Source organism: Bos grunniens, chromosome 16, assembly GCF_055505025.1.
Source record: "Bos grunniens cultivar Pamir isolate PY7600 chromosome 16, Bosgru_T2T1.0, whole genome shotgun sequence".
Lineage (NCBI taxonomy): Eukaryota > Metazoa > Chordata > Mammalia > Artiodactyla > Bovidae > Bos > Bos grunniens.
Window position 1 is genome coordinate 75,482,633 of NC_141180.1, and position 20,941 is coordinate 75,503,573.

The 20,941-nt window shown below is 42.1% G+C and overlaps 2 long non-coding RNA genes across 2 annotated transcripts; both read right to left on the bottom strand.

The window, feature by feature from the left end:
• Window positions 1–1,959: 1,959 nt before the first annotated feature.
• On the bottom strand, window positions 1,960–8,082 carry LOC147357036 (uncharacterized). The gene is made up of 3 exons (XR_015143748.1): window positions 7,953–8,082; window positions 4,813–4,933; window positions 1,960–2,092 (listed from the first exon to the last, which is right to left on the bottom strand). It is a non-coding gene; the product is annotated as an uncharacterized LOC147357036 (long non-coding RNA).
• A 9,572-nt stretch (window positions 8,083–17,654) lies between these two features.
• LOC147357037 (uncharacterized) lies at window positions 17,655–20,564 on the bottom strand. The gene is made up of 2 exons (XR_015143750.1): window positions 20,437–20,564; window positions 17,655–18,858 (listed from the first exon to the last, which is right to left on the bottom strand). It is a non-coding gene; the product is annotated as an uncharacterized LOC147357037 (long non-coding RNA).
• Window positions 20,565–20,941: the final 377 nt, after the last annotated feature.

A 20,941-nucleotide genomic window follows, 5' to 3' on the forward strand; every position in this document is an offset into this window, starting at 1 on the left:
TGCTAGTCTTCAGCTGGATGTTATATAGTCTCTAGCAGTCTGTTAATGAAAGAAAGGAATGTCTTAAAACTCAGAATGGCACCAGGCCCCTCATCCATAAGATGTATTTTGGGATAATCCTGGCACCAGAGGAGTCAACCTGGGCTATAAAAGGACTGACTTGAATCTTGTAGAAAGGCAGATTACCATACAAATAGCATCGTTTACATAGATTAGGGGAACAATGTCTGAGTATAACATAATGGTTTGTCAAGTAGGTTCTGAGCCATTAGGCAGAACCGACTTGAAGCAGAGTTTAGGGTAAAGGCATAGTACATTAACGTAGCTTAAGACAAACATTTCCATAAGAAGAATGCATTGGTTAACTCAAGGTTTGAGAATAGTTAACTTTAGGTGAAACCAGGGGTCATTATGGCAACACAGTATTTTAAGAGAAACCTCCTTTTACATTTGTATAGAGAAGGGGGGGGGGGGGGAAGAGAAAACATATCCCTAGTTTGTTTCCTCCTGCTGCTTAAGAGAGAGATAAAAATGTCTGACACTTGCAGCCTATTTCTTCCATTTGGAGACCCCTGGCCTTCCTGCCTGTTACCCTCACAGAGAGATACCCACTGTGGATAGCAGGGGACAGGCAGAAGACAGCAGCTGCAGCATTCTTTACTCTGGGGGGGGGGGGGGGGGATAAGGAGTCTACCAGTTACAGTGGGAATGAGCCAATCTCATTGGTTCATTGGTTACCATGGAAACCAGAAGAGGGCCACATCCCTTTTGGCCCCTCAGGCTAAATACTCTCATGGGGCAGAGGCCTTTTCTTTGTTAATCTATCAGCCATCTTGAAATGGCCAGAAAATGAAAAGATAATAAACACGAGGGTTGTTAACATCCTATATATATATATATATCCGTGCATACTCAATCACTTAGTTGTGTCCCACTTTTTGGGACCCCATGGACTATATCCCAACAGGCTCCTCTGTCCATGGTATTTTCCAGGCAAGAATATTGAAATGGATTGTCATTTCCTCCTCCAAAGTATCTTCCCAACCCAGGGATTGAATCCATGTCTCCTGCATTGGCAGGCAAATTCTTTACCACTGAGCCACCTGGGAATCCCTACATCCTCCCTTGTACCAAAGTTCCTGTTCTGCCATAATCTGTCAGAAATGGCACAACAAGGGGTGCTGATCTTAAGATTCATTCAGTCTTCCCTGGTGGCTCAGACAATAAAGAATTCACCTGCAATCCAGAAGACCTGGGTTAGAACCCCGAGCCAGGAAGATCCCCTGAAGAAGGAAATGACTAACCACTCCAGTATTCTTGCCTGGAGAATTCCATGACAGAGGGCCCTGGCAGGCTAGTCCATGGGCTCACAAATTGCTGAAATCAACTGCATGAGTTATCTGTACACATATATAAACATATACAGTGGTTTTTGTGTATTATAGTTGGTAGCCACTAGCGAGATGTGACTGCTATAATTTGCTTAAAAACATGTTATACATGTGTCAAAACACTTGTGATTTCAGGTTGGTTAGCATGAAGGTGAGAGCACTAATGGGTCTCTAGAAATGAGAGGTTGAGAACTCTTTCAGCATCCCTATCTTTAGGTTTGCAACTGAGATCAGTGTCTTACTGAAGGGCTCTGACTGCACAGAGCACAGATGACTGCCACCTGCTATCCACAGTGGGGTTGTTGCAGGAAGGGGGACCCCTTCCAGGGCCCAAAACTGAGCTCTTGTCTAACACTCAGAAATGAATAGTCTGAGGAGACACACGTGCTGACAAAGCAAGAGATTTTATTGGGAAAGGGCACCCAGGTGGAAGGCAACAGTGTAAGGGACCCCAGAACAGCTCTCCCACATGATTGCTGTCTTAGGTATTATTTGGTTTTATGGTGATGGGATTGGCCAGGTTGCCCTTGGCCAATCATTCTGACTCAGAGTCCTTCCTGGTGGTACACACCTTGTTAAGCCAAGATGGATGCCAGAGAGGATTCTGGGAAGTGGTCAGGCATGTGTGTCTCCTTTTGACCTTTCCCGAACTTTTCCAGTTGGTGGTGGCTTATTAGTTCCATGTTCCTTAGTAGGACCTCCTGTCGTAAAACAATTCATGCAAATGGTTACTGTGGTGCCTAGCTAGGGTGGGCGGTTTCAATCAGTGTGCTTACCCTAACAGCTCCCCACTGAGAAGCGTCATACTCAAGATACTTCGTGGGAATTGGGGCCGAGGTCTCTTTCTTCTGTAATTTCTTCCTGCTGCGCATGGGTGTAGGCCTGCCTAGCAGAGCAGAAGTCTCTCTCTACCTGATCTAAGCCAAGGTATTTTTTGCCTGAAACCAGCATTCACCCTTGTAATAACAGCAATTTAGTTTGAAACTGTTGGCTCCTCTCAGAGATGAAATAGGAGACCTAACAGGATGGTCATCACTCGTCCCCAGAAACAAGAGGCAACATTTGGGGTGAGGGCTACAGGATTTGTGACTTTTTTTTTTTTTTTTGATTGATTGCTGGTGAGGCAAAAGAGCTGTGCCCCAGGAATCTTGTGTTTAGTCTGAAGTTATCATCCTCCACCTAGTTTGGGGCTCTAGTTCTGTAGAAGAACTCAAAGACATTGTTATGCTTATTTCTTTGAGTAGGAACCAGGACCCTGTCTGGAGGCTGTACCACCATTTGATTGTTTCTCCTGTTTCTGTATCCCCTCCCTTCCCTGATGAGCAATCATTTGAATCCACCCTTTGGAGCTCAGGGAAGGTCAAGGAGGCTGAATGAAGCCTATATCCTACAGACAAGAAATGGAGAACACAGAACAGATCTGTACTCCAGAGCCCCACAGAGTTCTGCTCAGTTTAAATTTAGGGAACAAGGCAGCCATGATTGTGATAACTTCCTGTGAAAATGGGGCATAGGACTGCCTCAGCCTGGAGAATAGACACCGACTTGCAAGTATTTCTGAGTTCCAAGTTCTAGATCTCAGTCTTGTACGATTAAAATCTCAATCCCTTGGTCTGCTATTTTGGTGTAACAGACCCAATTAGAAGTAGTTGGAGGAGTGATAACTGGAATTTAGTAGACAAAATAAATCTCATTTCTTTTTAGAAGAATAGGCCTGAAACCCAGTCTGGACCTGGCACTTCAGGGAGACATGTAGCCAGGTAGCCAGTTTCCTAGTTTTATAAAAAGTAAGGTTGCAGTTACTAGCTTCCAGCATACATTGTTTTGAGAATGGTGGCATCCAAGCTGGACATGCCTCAGAAATCACAAGTGTTTAGCAAGACAAGGTCTAATCTGAAAGTACACCCATAGCATCACCTAGTTATTCCCCAAGATGTCTGAACTGTAGCTGCTCTATTTGGACTTTTAATTGTAAATTTTTCCTTAATAGCCAAAGCAGATTTCACTGTTAACGATGTCAGTGTTTCTCTAGGTATGAGAAGATGTAAGATTTGGGACTCATAAAGTCTTTTCTTGAAAAGATCTATCTGAAGGCCTGTTCTGCCAGTTTTTTTCCCAGAGCACAGAGTGCCTCATTCCTGATTTTCATCCTGAACTCCTTTCAGGGCAATTGAAGGTCAGCAGTGGCAGTGGCCATGATTTAATCTTTGTAGATGTAGATGGCAAGTGTCAGTTTTCAGTTGGCAGAGCCCCCATTGCTCATAAACTTGACCATGATTCTGAGGGGTGCATTTCTTGACCATTTTATCCCATGGTGCTGAGAATGTCCATTCTCAGGTTTGGCAAAGATTTTGTTGACAGGCCACTCAATGTGCTGTTACTGGACTAGGCCATAAAACAGTATCCAAAATTCTCTGGACCACCTGTCTTACTAGCCTCTTGGTCCAGAACAACATTCCCTCTTGTTGCCTCTTCCCACATCTAGAGTTACACTGTTACCATCATCAATCTCATATGGAACTATATATTATTTTATCAGAGGCCTCAGTCACACATTTGGCAGTGTAAGAAACAGCAATTTTGTAAAACAGGTGAAATACAAATAACATAGCCAGCAGTATTAGTAAAGTCACAAGTAAGACTTAAGAGCTTCCATTAGATGTAGCCCAGTATATCCCAGGTCATCTGACTTAGTCTACTCTGTACGAATCTTTATCTTCCAGGGAAATTATATATTGGCACTGTCTATAAGGCACATAGGCCAGTTTTCTAGTATTACTAGACTGATTAACCTTAGTATGATTTAATTGTTTCCAACATAGAGGAGACTTTAAACTTAAATTACCATAACCTGGAGTTATCTATACAAATCTGTCCCATAATTGTGGGAGATGTTTTCCTCCTTTGCTGAAACTTTGCTTGTTGCTCTGATTGAGCTTGAGTGATAGAAGAAAGCACAAATTTATGGCCAGAGTCAGAGCAGGCATTATTAATTGACCTGATGAGGGAACCCCATCTAGTAATATCACAGTGACCTGAATATGACGATAATTTCTTTTTTTTTTCTGAGTAAATTTTCTCAGGGCCAACCAGTTAGAGCCTTGTAGTAGAGAAATTTACCAAGGTAATCCAGAACTAGATACAGGTAATTGGCCACACACCCAACAATTGGATTGATTTCTAAAACTAGCATAGGATCAGGTCTATGATAGAAAAGCGTTTGATTTATATGCAGAGGTCTAAGAAGTCAAGAAAACATTATAAACGGTCATGTAGTTTCTCCTGTTTGAGCATCATTTTAAGGTGAGATCAGGTCAGCTGTCTTCTCTATAGACCAATCTAGTGTAAGGGCCTTTGGAAGTGGGAATTAATCTAAAAGTTAATTTCCCTTCAGTTTCGTGCATGAGCCAGTTAAGAGTACCTGATAAAAACGTCCTTCCATCCAGGTTGGAGACAGTCCCTAAAATTATGTCTTTTTCCAGTTCTTGATGCAGGTCATTGAGGCATCTGATCTTCATCCAAAGGTAGATTACTGAGATAAGCTTCAGAAACAAACTTAGGGTGTTCTTTACAAATTCAATTAAATTTTACATTAATATCACATAACAGCAAAGAACTATCCAAGAAATGAATCTTACTAGATGCAGACCTCCTTTAACAAACTGGGATTTAGCATATATTGAAACATCTTTTTCTCCCTAAAATTACCCTCATTTTTATCAAAAATAACCAAATTAAGGCTAGTTTGTTTGCAAAATAGGTCTGTTCCCACTAATTTTGGTCTGATGATTTATATAACCATGATTGATCACAGACTTTTTATTTTGCTGAAACACTTATAGAATCTCAGACTGAAGTTTCAAAATAAAACAGGGCTGGGAAACTCACACCAAAGGCTTATCACAGATTTTGCCTAACAAATCTAGGTGAATTCTTCCCTTTTTAAGGTCTCAAAAATTCCTTGAGATTTTTGTACCTTTTAGTGAGATAACCTTCCTAACTCATCTGATAAACTGGAAACCTAAGAGTTTCCAATTTCTGGAGGAGTCAGATAGAGAGAAAATATAACTGTTTGGCTTATAATATATAATTTTACCAAAGTATTGTCATAATTAGTTTGAGAGGAAGATTTTCCCTACTCCCAGAAAACGTAAGATTCAAACCCATAATTTTTCAGATACAAACCATAAAAGTTATAAGCATATTCGCTAGTTCATTCAATCCTTTTGTTAACTTTTGTGAAGTCATCAGGTTTTCCATTAGAATACCAGGACATATAAGGATGTTAAAGTGAAGTGAAGTTGCTCAGTAGTGTCCGACTCTTTGCGACCCTGTGGACTGTAGCCCACCAGGCTCCTCTGTCTATGGGATTCTCCAGGCAAGAATACTGGAGTGGATTGCCATTTCCTTCTCCAGGGGATCTTCCCAACCCAGGGATCGAACCCAGGTCTCCCGCATTGTAGGCAGACACTTTAACCGCTGAGCTACCAGGGAAGCCCTAAGAATGTTAAGAACAGATATAATTTCTAGGATCTCTGTATCAGTAATTTTACCATACATTGTAACATGAGTGGATTTATTACTCATTTGATAATCTCTTTCATGTAATTTAACCAACCAAATAAACACAGTTTAATATCTCTCTTTGGGATGTTTCAGGGGCCCTCTGAAGCATCCCAAAGTTAGCTAGAGGTCAAAGGAACTTCAAAAGAATTCGATTTAGTAAGTTTTATTGTAAAGATCAATTAAAAAGGTTTAGAACATTTGGTCAGATTTAGTCAATGTTGATGGGTGTATCATTTAGCTTGCTGATATGTCACAGTGGGCATAAATACCAAGGCTCAAGGTCTAGTGAAAGTCAGCTCTGCCATCTTGGACCTAGTTGGTTCTAACCAGTTTTCTTATGGTTGTGTCATTCATAACAAAACCCATTTATCTAATTAATTGTAATCCAATTTTAGAAAATCTTGGTCATGCATAGCTCTTTTTAGCATTTTTTCATTCTTTTTTTTTTTTTTTTACTGAAAACACACTTCCTACTTTTCTTTAGCAACCAAGAACTAACTTTCATATTCGCATTTTATAGATTGGCCAGCATAATTACCAGTGATAGTCTCTAAAACCCTTGCTTTCTTAGAGCATTTTAGGATGGCACCAAACATTATTCATTTATAGTCCCGAATCTCTTTGTTTCTCTGTAAAACAAAATTAGTGTTTAGTAGTAAATGTTTCAAAATCTTATTTTATTTGGAAATGATCTAACTATTCAATAGACTTCCAACACTTCGTTTAGCACAACCCTTAGAAATTCAAGTTACGCTCATCTGGAGAGAATATTTTAAACAGATATTTCTAAAGAATAATTATTCCTAATAGAGTTTATCCAAAAGCTCATCTCTCATTTACATATTTTTTAGAAGTTTCTTCACTAGAGGTAATTTCCCTATTAACAAACTTGTAACAGATACAATATTTAGCTTACTAGGTACAGTGAAAATATTCTACTTAATGTTAATTACTCTAAGACATGTTTATATTAGATAGGTCAACAAACAAACATTAATATCAGGTATTTAATACTGAATATTTCCCACTTCACATGAAACTAGAATTTATTGTTTAATTTAGAATTATTTGATTTGTAAGGACTTACTTTTCTTTAAGCCAATTAAATACAGCTCATTTACAAATTAACCTCACAAATACTATCCAGAGACAAAGACATGCCAAGACATATTTAGACAGACACAATGCAAGATCTAGCTGTATTTTCTACGCTTAGTCATGAATTGGATATTACAATATAAAGTTTACTAGTTTATAAAAAACAGTTGAAATAGATAATACTTTTAAAGTCTTTTCCCCTTTTTTCCTCAGTCTCAGGAGTTAAAGATGGTCTAGATAAGTGTTCCTGAGAACAGAGCCAGAGCCCTGGTCTCAAGGCACAGGGAAAGAAAATCAAGTTCTAACAAAATGGCAGCAGGTCGAAACCAAATGGTGGCCAAACAAAGAAAAATGGCCATCAAAAATCACAACACAGAACACAAAGTTAAAACACACACATATAAACCTGGCAGTCCTCATCAGACACTCCCTTAAATATAAGAGAACAGTCTCTCAGAAAACCTCCTATACAGACACAGAACTTCAGATCCAAGTGCGAACAGAGTAAAGGAAAATATCTCAGGTCTTCAAAGATTTCAAAGGAAGGAAAGGAAGCCAGGTTGAAAGAAGGGGGAGGAGGCAGGAGAGGGGGGCAAAAGGGGTGGCCTTACAGACATCTCCTGCCACCTGCAGATACCCAGGCCTGGGCCTCCAGAGAAGGGAGGACTGGAACTCGGCCCTACCAGAAATCAGACCAGAACAGAACCAGAATTCGAGTTCTCTGCCAAGAGGAGGTGATCAGTCTCCAATCCTCAGCTCAGGCTGAGGCCCTTCGACCATCACATTCCTGCGTCCAGGACCGGGGGACGAGTAAAGAGGGGAAGGATAGGAAGGGTTAAGGAGAGTAGAGAGAGAGAGAAAAGGGGAGAGAGGTCAATAAACTCTCCTGTTCTTTACCGGTCGTGGCACTCTGGTCAGTTGTCCTCATCAGGAGATCAGGGACAAAAAGGTCCCAGTTGCAGCTGCTGGGTCTGGTCCATTGGCAGGCAAGCTGGCCCCTGAGCACCCCAAGTGGTCAGGGTGTCAGTTGCAGTGAAGAAGAGTCCCCGCCAGACTCGCCATTTGTTGCAGGAAGGGGGACTCCTTCCAGGGCTCGAAACTGGGCTCTCGTCTAACACTCGGAAATGAATTGTCCAAGGAGACATACGTGCTGACAAAGCAAGATATTTTATTGGGAAAGGGCACCCCGGTGGAGAGTAGTAGGGTAAAGGACCCCAGGAGAACAGCTCTGCCACATGGCTTGCAGTCTTGGGTTTTATGGTGATGGGATTAGTTTCCATTGGGTTGTCCTTAGCCAATCATTCTGACTCAGAGTCCTTCCTGGTGGTGCACGCCTTGTTCAACCAAGATGGATGCCAGAGAGAAGGATTCTAGGAGGTGGTCGGACATGTCGTGTCTCCTTTTGACCTTTCCCGAACTCTTCCAGTTGGTGGTGGCTTATTAGTTCCTTGTTCCATAGCAGGACCTCCTGTCGTAAAACAACTCATGCAATTGGTTACTGTGGTCCCTGGCCAGGGTGGGCGGTTTCAATCAGTGTGCTTCCCCTAACAACTCCTCCCTGAGAGACTTCATACTCAAGTTACTTCTTGGTAATTGGGGCACAGATCTCTTTCTTCTGTAACTTCTTCCTGCTGTGCATGGGCATATGCCTGCCTAGCAGAGCAGAAGTCTCTCTCTACCTGATCTAAGTCAAGGTATTTTTTGCCTGAAACCAGCATTCACCCCTGTAATAACAGTAATTTAGTTGGTTGGGTGGGGTCTGGGACCCGGCTCTGCAACTGCTGCCAGCTGAGACCTGCCTCCTCAGCCAGGGCCGTGCACTGGTGGGAGGACGCAGACGGGGTGCTGGATGGATGCCCTCCTGAACCCGGGAAGGATAACCTGCCCACCCAGGACCCCTCCTCCTCGCCTGGGCCTGGAACTAGGAGGTAGAGGGTGGTGCCTTGGGACCTGACCCTGTCTTGTCAGAACTGAGCGTAGCATTTGCTTTGCAGGAACATCATGACCTGACCATGACCTGACTTCAAGAACAAAGACTCTGACCCCAGAAGTAACCAGGCCACTTTTTCAGCTTCCCTAGAAAAGGGCTTTGCTGAAAGCTTTCTGGGAGCTCCGTTTTTTTTGTTTGTCCTTTCTCCTTGTTTGGACCTGAAGTAAGGCTTTCTCTGCTCCAGGCTCCTGAAGGTTTGGTATTGCTTGGCTTCACTGTGTGTTAAGAACACACACTTGTGAACAGTACCAAGATGATATTCTAATCAAGAATAGAATATCTTTTTATTCTCAATGTGTTAGCTTCATCCCTCTTCAACCTGAAATGCTATCAACAACTTGGGGGCAGGTCATTTTCTCTCATATAAATTATTTTCTTAATCAGAGAGGAATGTGTGAGCCTGAGATTCAGTTTTTAAAATAAAATGCTTGCTCTGAAAAGCCAAACTTGACCATAGAAACATACTTTCTGGACAGTACCCATTGGATTCACCTTGTCCAGAGTCCAGTTCACTCTGAAAGTTCTGTGGTGTATCATTGCCACGGTAATGTGGTAATGCTCATTTTGCATTCTGTACCAAGTGTCAGTTAGTGAGCTGAGAGAGGTTCATGTAAGGTGTCAAGTGAGAAGGGCTCACCTTCAACCTTGAAAGTTTGAAAATGGGTAATCTGAACTGTTGTTCTGGAGGTAAGTCCTCACTGATCCTCTGAAGGTTGTTCCTTCAAATGGGCTGGTTAACTTTTACTAATGAATTTTCCTCATCTTTTTTTTTTTCCTTTTCCATCACTCTAATTTATCTGCAGTTATAAATGCCTTATAGTTTTTTTTATTCCTTGTTATATTTTGATTTTTCTGTCTGCTGACTGCCTTAATTATCTTCCTAAATTTAGAAGAATGTACAATTTCCCAGTGCCAGTTTTGTACACGTCCTACCAGAGAACAGACGGAAAGACGTGAAGCAGGAAAACCGTGAGGTCTCCCCTACAATGGACATTATAGGAAAAGGGAATTACAGCTCAACACTTCTAAATGTAGCTTCCCAAATCTACAGGTACTAGCAGTGTAAACCCAGAGACTTTTAAAAAGGAAAAAACCTGGGATTTACTTGTGGGATTTCTATGGGTTGATGTGGACAAGATCACTGTTTGGCTGTTGCCAGGGAGTTTGGTGAGATGGGGCAATGCTGTCGGGTTAGTAGGACAAACATTTGGTCACTGAGGGAAGGAGGGTCTCTCTGCTGATCCTCAAGAAGAATCTTGGGTTGTGATCTCCAGGTTGTGAGTATGGAGATGATTTTCAAAAAGAATTTGGGGCTCTACTGTCTTCCACTACAGGATCTAGAGCATGATAAGGAGTTGATAAGAGTCAGAATTTTAGTGAGGGCAGACTTAAACTCCTGCCCATTCTTACATAGCGCCAGGTCCAGGCTGCTCAAATAAGTGTTCAGATCAGCTGTGAGACTTTGAGCATCACAGACGTAATTAAGCCACCAAAGCCCAGCACAGATGGCCACCTCCCCAGTTAACTCACATTAACTGCTCATCCAGACTTGGTCAGTAGAAGGGAAGCTAATTCCTTGTACAGCCATCATGTAGCCTTTGGTTTAGAAGGTTCTGAGCTCTGAGAAACTTGGTGACCAAACAGACACAGTACAGGATTCCATACCTTGTAAGGGCACCAAAGTAGAGGGAGTATATATTGTATATATGTATATATATAGAATGATAAGTGACCAGTAACTTTAAGCTTAGTTACTGGTCTTTCTAATAACAATGACTGATATTTAAGAAGCCTCTGTCCATCACCCAAATATTAACCTTAGAATTTAAGATTCCACTCACATCATGAGAAGTCAATACAATAAGGTTTCGTCCATTAATTATTTTTAAAGCTTCAGGTGCTACTAAAGCCGATGTCCCAATTACTCTTAGGCAACGGGCCACCCGTGTGAAATTACATCTAATTCTCTGCTTAGATAAACACTAGGTTACTGGTGAGGCCCTCGGAGTTGTGTCAAAACTCCCAAGGCCATACCTTTTCTTTCAGTGACAAACAAATTAAATTCTGATCCTGTGGACAAACTCAAAGCGGGAGCTTGCAGGAGAGCAGTATGAAGAACTTTAAAAGCTTTTTGAGTATCTGGAGACCAAACCAGTTTGTCCGTTTGAGCTTGCTGAGTTTCAGCTATAAGTTTATATAAAGGCCCGGCAAGTTCCCCATAACCTGGAATCCTAATGCAACTGTAGCCTGTGATTCCTCAAAATCCTCTCAGTTGTCTTAAAGTCATAGGTAGGGGATGATTTAGTATAGGTTTAATTCTCTCGGGACCTATGGCCCTAGTCCCTTCTGATATGATTAGGCCCAGATATCTAACAGATTCTTGACAAAGCTGAGCCTTTTCTATTGATGCCTTGCAACTGCCGCCTGCCAGAAAGTTTAAGAAAGCTCCTGAGGCTCGTGAACAAGCGTCCTCTGTCTCAGCACAGAGCAGAATATCATCTACATATTGTAACACCACCGCTTCACAGCTATTAAAGTGTTGAAGATCCCGTGACAAACTTTGTCCAAATAAGTGAGGACTGTCACAAAATCCCTGGGGCAAAACTGAGAAGCTGGCTGTTGTAGGGTCTTCAAAGGCAAATAGAAATTGACTTTCCTCCGACAAAGGCACTGAATAGAAAGCATCTTTCAAATCAATTACTGAGAAATATTTGGCTTACTCAGGAATTTCAGACAATAGAGTGTAAGGATTAGGCACCATGGGGTGTAAAGAACTACAGCCTCAAATTTATTATTAAATCTTGAACGTCTTCATTTACCATTTGATTTCTTTATACCCAAAATAGGAGTGTTGCATGGACTGTTACAGGGAATTAATAGTCCCTGCTCCTTTAAATTTTCAGAGATGGGTTTTAACCCTTCTTTAACCTCAAGTTTCAGCGCATACTACTTCTTATGTGGAAGTAAGTGCAGGTCTTTGAGCTTGGCAACTACAAGAATAGCAGTTTGTGCTCGACCCACTGATTTTCCATCAGCCCACACTCTAGGATTTACATTTTGTTCAATTAAAGGGAGAGAAAGGGAGGGCTCCATATTCATGAAAACAGAAGCATGGACCTTGCTCTGTATATCCCTCCCCAAATGCAGTGAGGGAGACCTGGCATGATCAGAAACTCGTGTGAAAATAGCACAGTCTCAGTTATAGCTTAAAGATCAAGTGAAATAATACCTTTTGGCTCATCCAGACAGTCCCATTATGGAAGCAGATCGGGAAGAAAGTGGGCCAGGGGCTTCAGTAAGCACAGAGTAAGCTGCCCCAGTGTCTAAAAGGAAATCGACGGATTGCCCCCCCAAAGTTATTAATACTTGGGGTTCCTCAGGTGTAATTAGGACGGGAGCTTGTGTGGGGACTGCCTGGGCAACTTCAGTCCTGATTGTCTTGAGACAATCTGGGGGCAGTTTCTCTTCCAGTGTGGTCCTTTGCAGATCGAACATGGAGCTGGGGGCAGCTTAGATGCCTGAGGGCAATCCCAATTGCGGTGCCCCTCCTTTCCACAGTAATAGCAAGCCCCTCCCTTTTCACCTGGGTCCCTCTGCGCATTTTTCTCAGGCTGTTTCAGGATGGTTCTTACAGCCATTATGAGGGCTTCTGCCTGTTCCTTTTTCTGCCTTTCTATTCCTAATATTCCCTACCATAATAGACTGTCTGAGCCAGTTTTAACACATTATCTAAAGACTGATTTGGTCCACACACCCATTTTAATAGCTTATGGTGGATATCTGGAGCCAACTGAGTGAGAAATCTATCTTTTAACATCACTTTTCCCTCTTCATTTGTGAGATCAATCTTAGTGAATCTGTGAAGGGCTTCTCTCAGTTTATCTAGGAATTTACCAGGAGCTTCCTTCTCCTCCTGTTCTATGTTTGCCAATTTGCCATAGTTTAAAGGCTTAGGACGCACCTGCTTGAGTCCTTCAAAATACATCTGACAAAATGACTCTGACCCCATCTTCCTTTAGCTGTGTTGTAGTCCCAATCTGGTTCTATAGTTGGGACCGCCTGATTCCCAGTGGGGAGGGCAGCTATCTTGTCCTCCCTCTCCCCTACTGATTCATTACCAAGCCATTCATCTCCATAAGCAACAGCTTTTCCCAAAATTTGACTCTGAGTCAGGAGTCAGCGTTTGTTCCAAGATATACATCACATCCTTCCAAGTAAGGTCATAAAGCAGAGTAACACCTTTAAAAGTTCTAATATATTTTTCTGGGTCCTCTAAATAGTCTCCCAGATCCTCCTTGATTCTTTGTATTTCTCAGTAAGAAAAAGGCTTAACTCGCATAGACTGATTATTTTTCCTGGTGAGTGCTTCATGAAGAGGCAACTGCTTGTGTGGCTGTTCCTCAGTCTCTCTGGCTGCTCTGTGCATATGATCCCAGGGATAGACTGGAGAAACCTGATTTTCTTGATCTCTTTGTCTCCTGTCCTCCATCTCATCTAGCAAAGTAGGAGGATAGGAGGGAGCTAAAGGAGTCACACCCAAATCCATACCCTTGGGACACAAGTCTGGCATATTTCAAAGAGAGAAAAAGGGCAACACATATGCTATTTCTACCCATTACCCTTGTTTTCTACAGAACCGGTCTAATTGTAAAACAGTATTCTACTTAAGAGACCCTCCAATTGGCCACCATGTGCTGTTCTCCAGTGGCTACTGTGGTCATGCAGTATCACATAGGAAGAACAGGTGTGTCTTCTTTAAGCCCTGGGGATCAAATCTATCCTAGTTTCTCAGCATACAGTTCAAAGGAGTGAGGCTGGAATTGTTAACTCCCATCTGTAAGAGAGAAAAAAGTGACCAGCGCCATCTTTCTACCGGAGGCATCCCTCCCTGCTCTAGATGGGGATGTAGACAGACTTTACACCAAAGCTTTTCTTTCCTGGTCAGACTTAGTCGGTCCCTTACTGTTGAAGGCACCGTACTCATCCCTCCAGGTTCTACCGCCGAGATTGAGTGGGGATGCACCAGGGATAGACCTGATGGCATCCCTGACTGACGTCCAGCTCTTCACCATTAAACTTTGCTTGCCTCTGATGCCACCCAGGGTGAAATTAGAGTAACCTTCCACGAAAAGACACCAGGATTCTTGGCCTCCAGTTGAGAATTCAATCCAGGGCCAGAGATGAGGCTTGATCACTCAGAGCTTTTGTGCAATAGAGTTTATAAAAGTATAAAAGGTATAGAAAAAGCTTCTGACATAGACATCAGAAGGGGACAGAAAGAGTACCCCCTTGCTAGTGTTAGCAATGGAGTTATATACTCTCCAATTAGTTATGACAGGGAATCAAAAGAATGCCTGGAAGTTGTAAAGACCTCACTAGACCTACTCCCATAATTTACATTTTAAGGTAACAGGATTAGCCAAAAGGTTTTTTCCAGAGACTGTCCTCAAGCAGGATACATTATTGTTATATAAGGAATGTAGAGGGAAAGAGGGGAAAAAAGCTTGTCCTTTTTCTTCCTTGAGAATTCCAGACCCCTCTCTCCTTGGGGACACCAAGACTTCTTATCAAACTGCCTAGGAAATGACTCTCTCACAAGGTCGTGGGCAGAGACTCATGGAGACAGTGAGCACTTGGAGGAGGCACAGCCTCATTCCTGGTCACATGTAGACAAGTTGAGGGTGGCAACAGGATTTTGGAGGTCAGAGACCCACTTTTTCAATGAAGCATAAAACACTGAGGTCCTGGGAGGACCCTGGAGACAAGGACACCAGGGGCCCAAGTCCAGGCTCTAAGGAGCACAGGGTCCCCTGGTCACATCCTAACTCTAAATTGCCCTTTTACTTTCTCACAGCCACTCCACATGACTACTGCCCACCAACACCAGAAAACTGTACAGCAGATAATGAAGAATTAGAGAAGAGCAAGAATATGGAAATCATTTATTTCTTCTTTCGTATCTTTTTTTTTTTTTTCTTTTCTCTTTTTCTGATCCACAGACTCTCCTTGTAATCTATTCCCATCTCCTCTTTCCATCTTTTTATGATTATCATTCTGCAGGACCAGGTCTCTTATAGGCAACTGGGTTCCTGGGACCTTATATAAAATATATGAAATCTGTCTGCAGCCCTCTTCCCCCACTTTCTTAGCATCGTCCTCACTCCTGAGCTCAGGTCGGCACCCTTGAATCTGGCTTTGTCACCATGAGTGGCCTGAGCAGGAGTTGAGGCTGGAGTCAGTAGGTCTGGACCCACACAGCTCAATGGGCCCCATAAAGTCTGCACTGCCCTGGGCTACCGCATATGGTTGCTTTCCTGCCCTGGAAGGGCTTGGACCTGCCCGACTGATCTCTTCCTTCTAGATGTCAGAAAACTCTGTTAATCTTTTTGAGGAATGCTTTTGGAGATGTCATTGTGCTTCCCTGGTGCCTCGAGGTTAAAGCATCTGCATGCAATTTGGGAGACCTGGGTTTGATCCCTGGGTTGGGAAGATCCCCTGGAGAAGGAAATGGCAACCCACTTCAGTATTCTTGCCTGGAGAATCCCATGGATGGAGGAGCCTGGTGGGCTACAGTCCATGGGGTCCAAAGAGTTGGACCCAACTGAGCTACTTCACTTTCACTTTCACTTTGGGGATGTCGATGATGATGAAGACCTGGATGAGCAAGTGTGAATGAAGGGCATGGCATGAAAAGGTGAGGCTGAAGAGGGCACATGTCCCTCTTTTTTTCTGAGGATATACACAGACAGGCAGATTCACAGTAATACTATGTGGTTTCAACACATGCCCACCTCCAAACACCCTCCTTCACACAATCCCACACCATCTAAATGATGCAGTTGCTTCTGGAGACACCAGAACTGGGCCAGTACTTTTTTCTGGGAGGTCAATCTCTAGGTCTCACCACCTGTAAGAACCAAAAATCAGGGCTCCTCCTCAAATTGATGCAGCAAAGGGCCCCACCTTCACCAATTAGATTGTATCTGAGCAGAGGGATGTATATCCCTGAATATGAAGAAATCTCTTTGGCTGTTTCATAAACCTGTGATGAGAGATAAGAAAAAAGTGTGAGGGTGTCAGCGTCTTTTATTCTCTGCACTAAGTCTTCTCTTCTGATTTTTCTTCTCAGAAAACTAAAACTCCTTAAGTCAATGGCCTCAAAAGAAAACAGAAAGGCTCCCGTGTTTAAAAGGGTGGCCTATTTCACGTAAGATCTCTGTTTCCATTTGAACAACAATTACAAAATTCTTTTTCAAAGAGGAAAAATTTCTGCTGAGGAAAGTACCTACTGTTATACAGTAGTAACTGATGCTTTCGTTTTAAAATGTCCTTTGGAATCAGCTCTGTGTTGACAATTGATATACCTTAAATATTCTAGCAACCAAGTAAACTGTATGCATCAGTGATAATGTACATTGTCAGACTACTGTAATTGTATTCGACTGAATAAAAAAAAAAGAAGTGAAGCAACGGCCTTATCCCAGATAAACAGATGTGACCATACCTTCAGGGTACTCAGTCCCTGTTCCTCATTCCAGCCCCAGGGGGGTTCCTCCACCAGATCCTCCTGGGGAAGTAGTGAGACACAGAGTAGCTGTCAGGACACTGGTGAGGCTGCTCACCAATCCCTCAGTGTTCTGTTTTTCTTTTTTTTTGATGGGGACACAAGGTGGAGCGTATGCATGTGGGAGGTTAGTAATTATGGACTGAGCTACCATTGAATCATTCTCTTTGCTGGATGAAGGAGAGCAAAGGAGAGGAGCAGGAAAGAAATGAGCTACAGCTTCTGCATATTAATCAGTGATAACCTAAGAGATGGGAAAAAGAAACACTAAAATGCATGTCAGCTTTCAATGATAGAGACCTATGACCCTTCTCTCTGTTGAGCTGCAATTCCCTTATTGTGCAATGTCCAATGTTGGGGAGACCTCATGGTTCTCCTGCTTCTGTTCTTTCCATTTTTGTTTTTATGGAAGAGTGGGTACAAAACTATCACTAGGAAATTGTACATTTTTCTAATTTAAGAAGATATTTAAGGTGGCCATTTGACAGCAACCAAAAAATATAAATGAAGGAATAAAACAAACTATAAAATACATTTATATCTCTGTAAAGGGATGGAAATGAAAAAAAAAATGAGCTGATGTATGGCAAAACCAATACAATATTGTAAAGTAATTAACCTCCAATTAAAATAAATTTATGTTAAAAAAAAGGAAAAACAAGTCAGTAATAGTTAACCAGCCGATTTGAACAGCCTACAGAGGATCAGTAGGAACCTCCCTCCAGAACAACAGTTCAGGTTGCCCATTTTCAGTCTCAAGGTTGAAGGTGAGCTCTTCTCACTTGACACCATATGTGAACCTCTCAGCTCACAAAGCGACACCTGGTGCAGAATGTGCATTATCACATTACAGTGGAGATGATTCATCACAGAACTTTCAGAGTGAACTGGACTCTGCACAGGATGAGTCCAACTGCTACTGTCCAGAAACTGTGTTTCTATGGACAAACTGGGCTTTTCAAAGTAAATATTTTTTCTCAACTAAGGAATCCTAGGTTCACAGATTTCTCTTTGATTAAGAAAATAATGTAGGGGGAAGAGGTTCTCTGGGGTATTGGGCCACATTTGGGCCATTTCTTTTATTTTTGACATGGGGGAAAGAAAACAGATCCAGCCAAGTTCCCAGAGGTTAAAAAAAAAAAAAATAATGTATATGAGAGAAAAAGGCCTGCCCCCCAAATACAGTTGTTTGTGAACGTCTCAGGGTGAAGAGGAACAAGGCTAACATGTTGACAAGAAAATGAATTCTATTCCTGTATATATATCATTTCTAAAATTTCTAAGTAACCAGATATTTCTAGATCAAATAATTCAAAATACGTTCCAGTTGAAATAAAAAGCATTAATTGAAATTCAATTGCAAAATGTCATATTCTTACTGTAAAATACATATACTTATCAAATTATGTAAATCTTTCTCTCCTTCTCTACATATATTACTTCCTTTTCTCCATATGCACCTACATGTACAGACTTACTTATCTCTCAATCTCTGCCAATTCATGTAACAATTTATCTGTTATTGTGTGTAAAGCCTGGCTATTCACTGAACAAGTAACAAAAAACAATTCACTGTGTTTTCAGCTGTAGGTTAGGTGAAAGTGTATTGTTTTTCTACATGAAGAATTTTAGACCACCCAAAACTCTAGGATTAAATGTGTGTTCTGGGTCACAATTCAACACCTAATCAATCCCCATTCTCATGGTCATGAACAGTGGCTATAGAATGATAAGTGACCAGCCCCCTAAAACACAGAAGCGAAAACTTTAAGAGAAAGATGAAAAAGTGAAAATGTAGTCACTCAGTCATGTCCAACTCTTTGCGACCACATGGACTGTAGCCTACCAGGCTCCTCTGTCCATGAGATATTCCAGGCAAGAATACTGGAGTGGGTTGCCATTTCCTTCTCCAACAGTTGCCCCATTTAAAACAAATTACCCCATTAAAAGTTGCCGCATTTAAAACAGATTGATTCCATGCCCAAGGCATGGAATCCCGTATTGTGTGTGTACCTCTGTGTTCAATAACATCTGATTCTTTGAAACCCCATGGCTGGTAGCCCACCAGGTTCCTCTGTCCATGGGATTTTCAAGGCAAGAATACTGGAGTGGGTTGCCATTTCGTTTCCAGGGGATCGTCCCAACCCAGGGATGGAACTCATGTCTCCTGTGTCTTCTGCACTGGCAGGTAGATTCTTTACCACTGAGCCATCTGGGAAGGCCAGGTGTAATACAAAGCCTTATCGTTACTGAAAAAAAAAAAGAATGAAAGTGTTAGTAACACAATCACGTTGGGCTCTTTGCATCTCAGTGGACTGTAGCCAGCCAGTCTCTCTGTCCATGGGATTCTCCAGGCAAGAATACTGGAGTGGGTAGCCATTCCCCTCTCCAGGGGTCTTCCCAACCCAGGGATTGAACCTGTGTCTCTTGCACTGAAGGTAGATTATTTATTGTGTGAGCCACCAGGGAAGCCCTTCATTGCTGACTCAACTCACCTCACCTCCAAATATCTGAACTAACAGATTAAGTGGGTCCTTGATGAAGTAAAACAATAATTAAGATGGTGTCAAATTATTTAAAAGGATTACCCAACTGAGATATGAACCAAGTGTGGACTGTGAGGAAAGCTGAGCACCGAAGAATTGATGCTTTTGAACTGTGGTGTTGGAGAAGACTCTTGAGAATCCCTTGGACTGCAAGGAGATCCAACCAGTCCATTCTGAAGGAGATCAGCCTTGGGATTTCTTTGGAAGGAATGATGCTAAAGCTGAAACTCCTGTACTTTGGCTACTTCATGGGAAGAGTTGACTCAATGGAAAAGACTCTGATGCTGGGAGGGATTGGGGGCAGGAGGAGAAGGGGACGCCAGAGGATGAGATGGCTGGATGGCATCACTGACTCGATGGAAGTGAGTCTGAGTGAACTCTGGGAGCTGGTGATGGACAGGGAGGCTTGGCGTGCTGCAATTCATGGGGTCATGAAGAGTCGAACATAACTGAATGAACTGAACTGAAATGAAATGAACAATTTTAGTGCTTCCCAGCTTGATGGAAAATGTGTGTATGTGTGTCTGTGTGTGTGTGTATATAAATAAGGAAACTGAGGAATAAAAATTAAAAAAAGAATTAGGGAATCTATTTATTTTTTAATAATATTTTAAAAGTATGTATTAAATTTGTTACAATATTGCTTAGTTTTTATGTTTTAGGATTTTTGGCTCCCAGGCATGTGGGATCTTAGTTCCTGACTAAAGATTGAACCCAGAACCCACTCCCCTTACTTTGGAAGGGGAAATCCTAACCACTAGACTGCCAGGCAAATCCCTAGAGACTGTATTTTCAAATATATTGGAGGAATATAATTCAAAAAGAAATAAAGGACAGCAGTTCAGACACCCAATTTTAGAAGGAAATCAGAATGAAGCAGATTTCCCTTCCAGTTACCACCTGAGAACTCATGGTGCACGAAGAGCAAATGAGTAAATGTAGGTACAGCTCTTAGAAACATGTACGTCAGAGTGTCAGCACTATCTGATAGTTCCATTAATAAGTCTGGAAAAGATAACAGTACTTCCAGAGACAGCATCTAGAAGGCTATAGAATACGGAAGGAAGGAAAGAGATTTTAATATACATTCCGTTGTAACCTGTGAATTTTCCACAACTGTGTTATTCTCGATGCTTTTAATATAAAATATTTTTATAAACTAAGCCCCATGTCATGGCACGTGACACCCACTTTGGTCCCAAGGTGAGGAATTCAGACAGGGTGCACTGGGGATGGCTATTTCTGCTCTAGGATGTTGGGGTCTCAGGAGAGGAGACTCACCAGTTGGGGTTGATACTAACACTAGGAGCTGGACTCCACTGGAGGTGACGTCACTGCCACGTCTGCAGCTGAAGCTGGGCTTGCTGGCAGAGCTTCAGGAAGCCTCCCCACGAGGCCTGGGCTTCCCCCTAGAAGGCAGAACCACAGAGCTCATTGTGGGTGGTGGATGGCTCCAGCAGGAGGTTGACCTGAGTGGCTCATGGCCTTTTCAGGCTTAACTGTGGACATTACACAGTGTTATTTCCAGGACATCTGTCAGTGATAAGTAAGCCCTCATTACTCTGTATCAACTCTTGTTAAAGGAAAGGTCCTAGACTCACATCTAAGTGGGTGAAACATAAAAGAAATTGCATAGGTGTTAAGATTTATACCTATACATATCAGTTTAAAAATAATAGCAACACATGAAAGGATGCTCAGCATCATTAATCATCAGGGAAATGCAGATTAAAAAAACAAACAATGAAGTATACAAAAAACAAATGTTGGTGAGGATACTGAGAAA